The sequence below is a fragment of the Lonchura striata genome, chromosome 3 (assembly GCF_050655825.1).
Source record: "Lonchura striata isolate lonStrDom1 chromosome 3, ASM5065582v1, whole genome shotgun sequence".
Classification (NCBI taxonomy): domain Eukaryota; kingdom Metazoa; phylum Chordata; class Aves; order Passeriformes; family Estrildidae; genus Lonchura; species Lonchura striata.
The window spans coordinates 109,969,117-109,977,958 of record NC_140705.1 but is presented as its reverse complement, the minus strand read 5'-3'; positions in this window follow the sequence as shown (position 1 = coordinate 109,977,958).

Below are 8,842 nucleotides of genomic sequence, written 5' to 3'. Positions count from 1 at the left end.
TTCCTTCGGGATGGAGCTCCTTCCCCATTCCTTCGGGATGGAATTCCTTTGGGATGGAATTCCTTTGGGATGGAGCTCCTTCGGGATGGAGCTCCTTCCCCTTTCCTTCGGGATGGAGCTCCTTCTGAATGGAGCTCCTTGGGGATGGACTTCCTTCGGGATGGAGCTCCTTAAGGCTGGAGCTCCTTTGGGATGGAGGTCCTTCAGGATGGAGCTCCTTCCCTTTTCTTTTGGGATGGAGCTCCTTTAGGATGGAATTCCTTCGGGATGGAGCTCCTTCCCCTTTCCTTTGGGATGTAGCTCCTTCAGGATGGAGCTCCTTCCCCTTTCCTTTGGGATGGAGCTCCTTCAGGATGGAGCTCCTTCCCCTTTCTTTCAGGATGGAATTCCTTCAGGATGGAGCTCCTTCCCCTTTCCTTTGGGATGGAGCTCCTTCAGGATGGAGCTCCTTCCCCTTTCCTTTGGGATGGAGCTCCTTCAGGATGGAGCTCCTTCCCCTTTCTTTCAGGATGGAATTCCTTCAGGATGGAGCTCCTTCCCCTTTCCTTTGGGATGGAGCTCCTTCAGGATGGAGCTCCTTGGGAATGGAATTCCTTCGGGATGGAGCTCCATTGGGCTGGATCTCCTTCGGTATAGAGCTCCTTCAGGATGGAGCTCCTTCCCTTTTCCTTCGGGATGGAGCTCCTTTGGGATGGAATTCCTTTGGGATGGGGCTCCTTCCCCAAGGGGCGGCCCCGCGGTGCAGAAGGGCCCTGCAGTCACCCCCACCGCTTCCCACCACAGCATCCCAGCACAGCAGGGAGTTGGGGATTCCATGTGCAAATAGAACTGGGAAACTACACCTTTTTTTTTTCTTCCCCCAAATTAGAAATCACATTAGTGCCTGAAGAGGTAGCATATTCATACAGCCTAGACTTATGATTTCACCTAAGAAATAAGTTGGGAGACAACCTAGCTATACCTAACTATATAAGTTTTTTCAGTGAAAAACGAGGTTCGCTCTCCTGTAAAAAATCTAAAAAGAATTTTTTTTAAATTTAAAAAAAAAAATTAAAGTTTAATAAAAGACAGTAGGAGACAAAGACAATAAAGCAAAGATTTTACTGACGGCCGCTTGGCATTCCACCAAGAACACACCTGCTATTTCAGAGACCCTTTTAAAATACCCTTTCTATTGCATCAGTCTACTGCATATTCATAAACAATTATACATATTAAAACTTTTCCTCAAGCTAGTTCACATGTTCCAAGAACTGTTTAGCATAGCTCCTTCTCAGATCTGACTTTTTAGAGGATGTGTATTTCTCGGCTGTGATTTTAGTCCGTTCTTGTTATCACCTCCAGTTTGGGCTTTGGTCTGTATTTTCTACAGACAGTGGGTGGTAATAATTGGCATGTCATAGCAGGGGTCTCCATCATATGACTGTTATCCCAAACAAACAAGATATTTTAACACAAGCATACTATATCAGTTATTTCACTGCTATGTCTAAGTGTAGTTAACAAAAGAAATTAAAAACCTGTATCTTTATAGCAAAGTTTCTTTAACATTATACATACAGCATCCATTTTAATATTTGTGAAAAGCCAATATTATAATATGTATTTATAACTTTTCCAAAAAGTCAAATCCTTTTTTTTTTAATTAAAAATTCTGTTAGTGCCTGAATTGAAGCATATTCATGCTGTGCATATGAGAAGAGATGAGTTGGGAGACAACTAACAACATCTTTTTTTAAAACAAAATAAATTAGAAGTGACATTTTTTAAAATTAGGAATCTCATGAAAGTTCAAGGATATTTATGGCTTATTGCAACTAACCTGTTTGAGGATTTGCCCTCTAAGAAAAAAGTGATCTGTTTTTCTGTATATGCACCAATATCTCTGAAGAAGAGAGCTCACTCTTCCAAAGACAGCAGCTTTGTTACATTTTTAAAAGTTATAAGGAAAAATGATTGGTAGTTGAAATCTTTGTGTTTGTTCATCCACTGTTATTCACAACCTCCAAGCAAAAACAAAACAAAACAAAACAAAACAAGAAAAACACAAAAAACCCCCAAAAAAACCCAAACAAATAAACCCCCCAAACAAACAGACAAAACAAAACCCAAACAAATAATCTCCAAACCCAGCAGCTCACAGGAGAAACTCCTCAGGCAGCTGCAGCCACATTTCATCCCAGGGCAAACAACAGGCAGCCAGAGGGAAGAAACACCCTTCCCCATCATATTTTTTTTTTTTTTTCCCAAATAAATGCAATCTTACAAGAAGAAATTAGTGACATACACCCTTCCTTGCAGGAGCTGGTCCTATCCTGCTGCTGATAGGGTGGCTTGGTTAAAAGAAAAAAAAACCAAAAAACTAAAAACCCAACCCCAAACACCAAAACATTTTATTTTCGTGCTGCTGAAAAAATAATGAAGAGGGATGGAGCATTTTCGGGACCAGCACCCAGGATTATCCAGGATTTATCATATAAATAAGGGATTTCTCATCATGCCAGTGTATGTAGACACAGGGGAAATTAAAATGCATTGCTAGCATTTATTTTTAAAAGCATAGTATAAGGCGTTGCTTGAAGCTTTAGGGCAAGTTTGGGTTTTTTTTTTTTTATTATTATTTTCTCTCTGAAGAAACAATTATTTCTGGAATTGCTGCTGTGTTCCAGCTTTAGTCTCCCATGAACACTCATTGCCTATATTATATACACATTATTCTAGCAGATAACTTCACTATGTGGAATTAGGCATATTTGTGGATAATCAGCACTTTCCTTTTCCCATTTTAATATTTTAACTATTAAAATAGAGAAGAAACCAAACAGCAACAATAATGACTGTACACACACACACACATTACACTTTATAGCTGTTATGGATTTTACCAGCAAAGGACACACTTTAAACTGCAGTGTGTAAACAATCATTTAATTGGGTCCTGGGAAGCCAACAAAATAATCATTGTCTGAAGTGAACTTAAACACACTGTAGGAAAACACTGCAATTTTCCATCTTTTTTGAAGGCTGAAGGTAAAAGGCCCTTTTGCAATGGGGGTAATTGAGATGGGCAGTTGTGGGGAGAAGCTTTTCCTCCAGGTTAGAGGAGATTATTCTGTAGTCTGAATTCAAAATCCCATAGTAGGAAAACATATTCTGGCTTTAATTCCAGCATACACAGGAGTTAAAAGGTGAAGTTCTGGAACTAGATCATCTTTAAGGTCCCTTCCAACTCAAGCCTTTCTGTGGTTCTATAATTTTTTCTGCACATACATTTCTGATTGAGGGGCAGTTAGGGGGGCCCAAATTGGGGACTCCACTCAGTAACATTTGTTTTGATTTTTTTTTTGTGCTCCTCCTGCATTTCCAGCCCAGTCTTTTTTTGCTGTGCACAGTGGTTTGCACCATGACTGCCCTAGCTTCCCCTAAAGAGCCCCAGGCCCTGGTTTAATACCAGTATCAACACGGAATTGCAGTCACCACCACCTTGTTGGCTTTTCTGTCTGGGTTAGCACACCTCACTGTGTTTCTCAGGGATGCCTTTACTTCCAAGCACTGCAGTCTGCTGACAAGTTTCAGCTCAACTCCAGAGCAAATGAACCACCAGATAAGCCACGTCTGCTCAGAGCTGCAGAACTGGGGCACCAAAACCATCTTCCAGCAGAGGAGTTAAAGTGCCAAGCTCACAGTGCTGCTGAGTGTTTGTTCTCTCCTTGTGCTCTCACCCTCCGGGGTGGCTGTGTATATAAAACCTTTATATACAGCCCAGGAGGAAGGTGAGCCATAGCCCAAGAGCAGCTGCAGAGAAGGCCTTTGGAACACTCCCCAGCTTTGGGGTTTTGCCTCATCCCAGCCTAGGTTCCTGAACAAGTTCCAGCATTGCCAGTGGCAAACCAAGGGCTGCACTACCAGAGAAGGTAAAACTCAATGCTCCTCAACGTGTTGAGGAGTCTGATCAAAGGATTTTAGCTGGTGTTTCCAGAGCCATTTAATTGGGATAGGTTCTGCTCCGTGGTGTTGGTGGAAAAAAGCCAGGTATTTGCATTGAGTCACATTCGGACTCATCTGTTCTTGTGCCGTGGGTCTATTTTCCAGGTTTTGAGCAGTGTTACAGTGAGCTCATGGGCACTCTATTTCCCCTGTCCCCGGGACCCTGTGACTCTGATCAGATAACCCTGGACCCCTCCCTCCTGCCCCAACGGGGTTGGCAGAGAGCCAGGGAAGCCCACCCTGTCCAAAGTCTATACAGACCCCTGACATTTCCTGTTCATCCTCTTTTGCCCCTCTCTCCCCATGGACACCACAGAACAAAGAAGCTGAACCAACGTATTTTGGGGTAAGAGCCTCTTTTGGAAATCTTTGCCATCTCCTGATATTCCTCCCCTCCCAGCCTCAGACCTCTGGGCTAGCCTGATATTCAGGGGGCTGTGCAAGGGGGGGAACGTCAGAGCAGTGCTTTCCAAAGACTTACTAACTTGAAGAGCCATTTAAATATTCATTTTCCAGTTGAACTTGCATGCTGGGTAGGTTCTTCTCAGTGCTCCAGGGTATAATTATTTCCTCCAGAAGCTTCTTCCTACCAGACACTTTGCTAAAACCACATCTCCCCTCCTCCCCATTCTCAAGCTTCACTGAATTTCTGTGTATAGCCTCCCACAAAGGTTATTGTCTTATGCTTAATAGGGGGAAAAGCACACAAGATTTACTGCAAATGGAAGCCATTACTGGAGCAGTTATCAAATGAAAGAACAATACAATAATGTCTAGTCATAAAGATATGAAGAGTTGCCTGTCAAAGACAAACACCTGACTTGTAAAATTTGCCTGTACAGCTGCTGGTGCTTTTGGCAGGCAGGATGAGATCCTTGCAGCACATGGCTAAGCACCCAGGTGTTTTGCAGCTATCTGGGCTAGAAACTGGGCACCCAAACTGGGACCAGCTGGAGGGAGATGCATCGACATCCCAAGGCCACAGGACATTTCTATGAAGCAGAGCCAGGGGGATCAGCTCAGTACATCCCAAATATCCTCAGTGGGGTTATGACATCCCCTGGGTTGATCCAGGCATCGGATGCCTCTCAAAGCCAAATCTATTATCTCCAGCTCCAGCTGAAGCTCATTGAGGCTGCTGACCCCAATTTTTTGGTTAAGTATTAACTAACTAATAGCAGATGGTGTTGAATTTTGTCTGCCCCTTGACCCATGAGGTCAGGTCACACAGGCTGTGAAAGTGCAGCTAGAAGATTTCCAGTCTAGTGTGTGAACACAGATTTTTTCTCATCTTTCCCAGCCTTGCCCTCCTGCTAAGAGTCGGGGCAGAAACCCTTTCAGGCTTAACCAAATGGTCATTAACCTTTCCAAAATGAAAATATATGGACAAATTGGTACCAGTGCCCATCACAAGGGAGGAAAGTATTATATTATTAGCAGCGGGATGTTGACTCCTCTGTGAGTGCTGACATCTCCTATCAAGGACTGTCCAGCTTCTCTTACCACACACACTTAGCTCTTCCCCATCCCCAAGAAAATCACTTACTTTCATTAACACAGTCAGTTCTCACAAGGCCTTTTCCACCAGACAATTTCTGTATCAAGCTCCCAGACCCCTTTACAAGAGCTTGTGCTTCTCCTGCAGCCTTTATAGCTGGAATACGTCATCCTTAAGCTCCCAGTACAACAGTCCAGGTGCTTTTTAACCTTTTCTCATCTATTTCAGGAGGGTCAATGATACCTGTGGCAGCCAGAGGTGTTGCCTCTCTATTTGGTGAGTGCAGCGCCACTTCTGGTTTCTGGATGTGGAAGTGTTGGCCACTGTGACTTGTAAAACAGTTTCAGACATGGAACAAAGCCTGGCAGGAGCTGTCCCAATGCTGGCTGCTAATAGAGATGGTCAGCTTAACCTGACATCATAGAAAATCCCATCACTGCCTTGCTAGTAATAATTGCTTTTAGACAGCATGAAGATTAATTCCTCCTGTCTTTAGCCAAAGCTAGAGAGCTTGAGAAAGAGCTGAAGTCCCTGTAGTAATTTCAGATGCATCTGCACTTCTCAAACATGCCAGACTAAGGTGTTTGGTGAAAGTCAAAGGGTCCAAAACCCAAAAAAGCTCTTTTTCAGCATTGTCTTTTGGAGACAGAGTTCAAAGTTTGTCTCAGAGTGAGTCCTTATGTTGTCCCCAGAGACTAAAAAGCATGGAGGAAATCTACGCTTAACTTGAAACTTTGTCTCAACCATCCGAACTACAGAGAGACTCCATTGTCTGCACGATAGGTGAACAAATTTCTGCTTCCATCAGTAAAAAAATACACATAAAAAGATGAGACATGTTTTTTGTTGTTGCCACGATTAAGGGACCCAATCTGTGGTCATGTTATTTTTTTTTTTCTAGCAGAGCTTTTCATCAAAAAAGGGAAGATGGGAACCTGAGATTTTCCAGATAAGCATGGGTTGAAGCACACCTGTGGTTTTCCCCCTGACCTTGGAAACATAGAGAATTAAAATATATTCTCCAGTCCCTGTTGAGTAATGCCTCCCAAAATCTGTGGCTGTTCAAGCCTGCCTCAAGGTCCTCAGAAATACTCTTTAATAACTGGGAGGGTCTCTGCAAGCAGCTGCTTGGAGGATGTGATGAAAGAGCTGCACAAGTTTTCCCAGTTTCTGGCTGGTCCAGCCCACAGAAGCTTAACTTGCTTCTGAGTCCTGATGATGAAATAAGCTGGTGCTTAATGGAAAAACTAGACAGGAAAATGATTATTGAATTTTACTGCAAAGCCCCAAGGCAAGATGAAGAGTAGGATGTAAAACTGTTTGAGGATATTAAACCAGCAATAAGGAAGGGCAGAGTGTTAATAGAAGTAGCCCTAATTATCCCAGCTTACAATGGGTGCACCCTGTAAATTATTTCAAGCATCATTCAAGTGATCACAACAAGTTTGACCCAACTCTTCTTAAATACAGTGCTGTAATTATTAATACTCCTGTATTATCAGGAGCTGCCAGAAACATCAGATCAAGTATTTTATTGCAGAGCAAAAACTTGTGCAGAAATCTCACACTTGGTAATTTTCTGCATGTGGGCTATGGACCAAGCAGGAGACAGAGGGTGTGCAAGAGGGTGCACACAGCATCTACACAGCGTGTGGGAGGGGGTATGGGTGAATCTTAACATCCTGCAAAGTGACTGGAGATCACATGTGCCTTGTTTGTCCACCAGAGATATCCACTCACTCTTCCCCATCCATCCCTTTGCATATTTTTTGATGACAGTGTATCAATGGGTGGGTAGTTCAACCTCAGCTCCATGGGGAGGGCTGGTAGTTGTGATAGTCACTGGCTTTGCCTGCTGCTGAGGAAATTTGTGGTTTTTAATTCCATCTTTTCAGTGCCTGGGGGAAGAGAACGGGCTCCCTCTGCTCCTTGATTCTGTGCAAGAGGGATGGATTAGCCCTGAGTGAGGCATCTTGAGACTGGTGACCATGTGGCTGTCATTAGTTTGACTTTATTTGATGAAAATGGACAAATGCAATGATTAGTATAGCAAAAACTAATTAAAAAATAAAGAAAAATAAAAGAAAATAAAAAAGATTATGGTAATTGAGGACATATTTTTAAAATATTTTTGCATGACTCGAAAAAACTCATTAATTAAAATCAAGGCATTTTTTATTCATAGAATCATGAATCATTTAGGTTAAAAAAGACCTTCATGATTATAAAGGCCAACCACTAACCTAATATGGCCAAGCCCACCACTAAACTGCGTTCCCAAGCTCCACATCTATACGTCTTTTAAATCCCTCCAGGGATGGTGACTCCATCACTCCCCTGAGTAGTGTGTTTTATGCTTAGAAACCCCTTTGGTGAAGAAATGTTTCCTAATATACAATCTTATCCTCCCCTGGTACAACTTGAGGCCATTTCCTCTTGTCCTATCACTTGTTACCTGGGAGAAGAGGCAGAATCATTTTCAGGCAGTTGTAGAGTGATGAAGGTTCCCCCCTGGACATCCTTTTCTCCAGGGGCTCACCCTCATCTCCTTCAGCTTCTCCCCACAAAATTTGTGCTCCAGACCTTTCACCAGCTTTGTTGCCCTTCTGTGAACATGCTCTAGCACGTCCTCAATGTCTTTCTTGTTCATATTTTTATTCTTGTATTGGTTATTGTGTTCCGGCACCACAGAGTTCTTCTGTTAATATTATTTCTTAATATCATTTGTTAATATCATACTGTATCTTCATACCTTAGAACAAGGTTAATCTCATCTCTGTGGTCCCTGAACTTGCTGACCTGTCCTCCACTCTCTGTTCCCCTCTTCCCTCCTCCTGGTTTGGGAAGCCACTGGATGGAAAATGCTTTGAGTGTGATGGTCCTGCCATAGCACCACCAATATGTGGTGGGTGGTGCTGCCACCAGCCCCTGCTTGGGGGAAAGAGGGACAACCACCTTTCTTGTCCATTTCATAAGAAAAACCACAACATTTGTTTTAAAAGGCCATGTAACAAAGAGGATTAATGAACCTGAAAATTATTATTTGGCTTATGGGGACTTTTTTTTCCTACAGTCTTCTCTGGTTCAGCCAGTGAACCAAAACTCCCAATTATTTATGACTGAGTTACACCAGCACTCAAGAATTAAATGCAATTAAATACATGTATGCAGCCCAAGAGCAAGGTGATTTCTCTGTGAGCTGTCTTGCTGTGTATTAAGAGTTGCTGCTGGTGGGCTTGTCACTGAGTTACATTATTTCCCCTGAGATCAAAACAAATCAACATTTCCCCACTCGGTGTTTTTGAAGACGATGTTTCAGTAATAGCTGAACAGCAGGGTCTAGAAGAAAACAGGAAT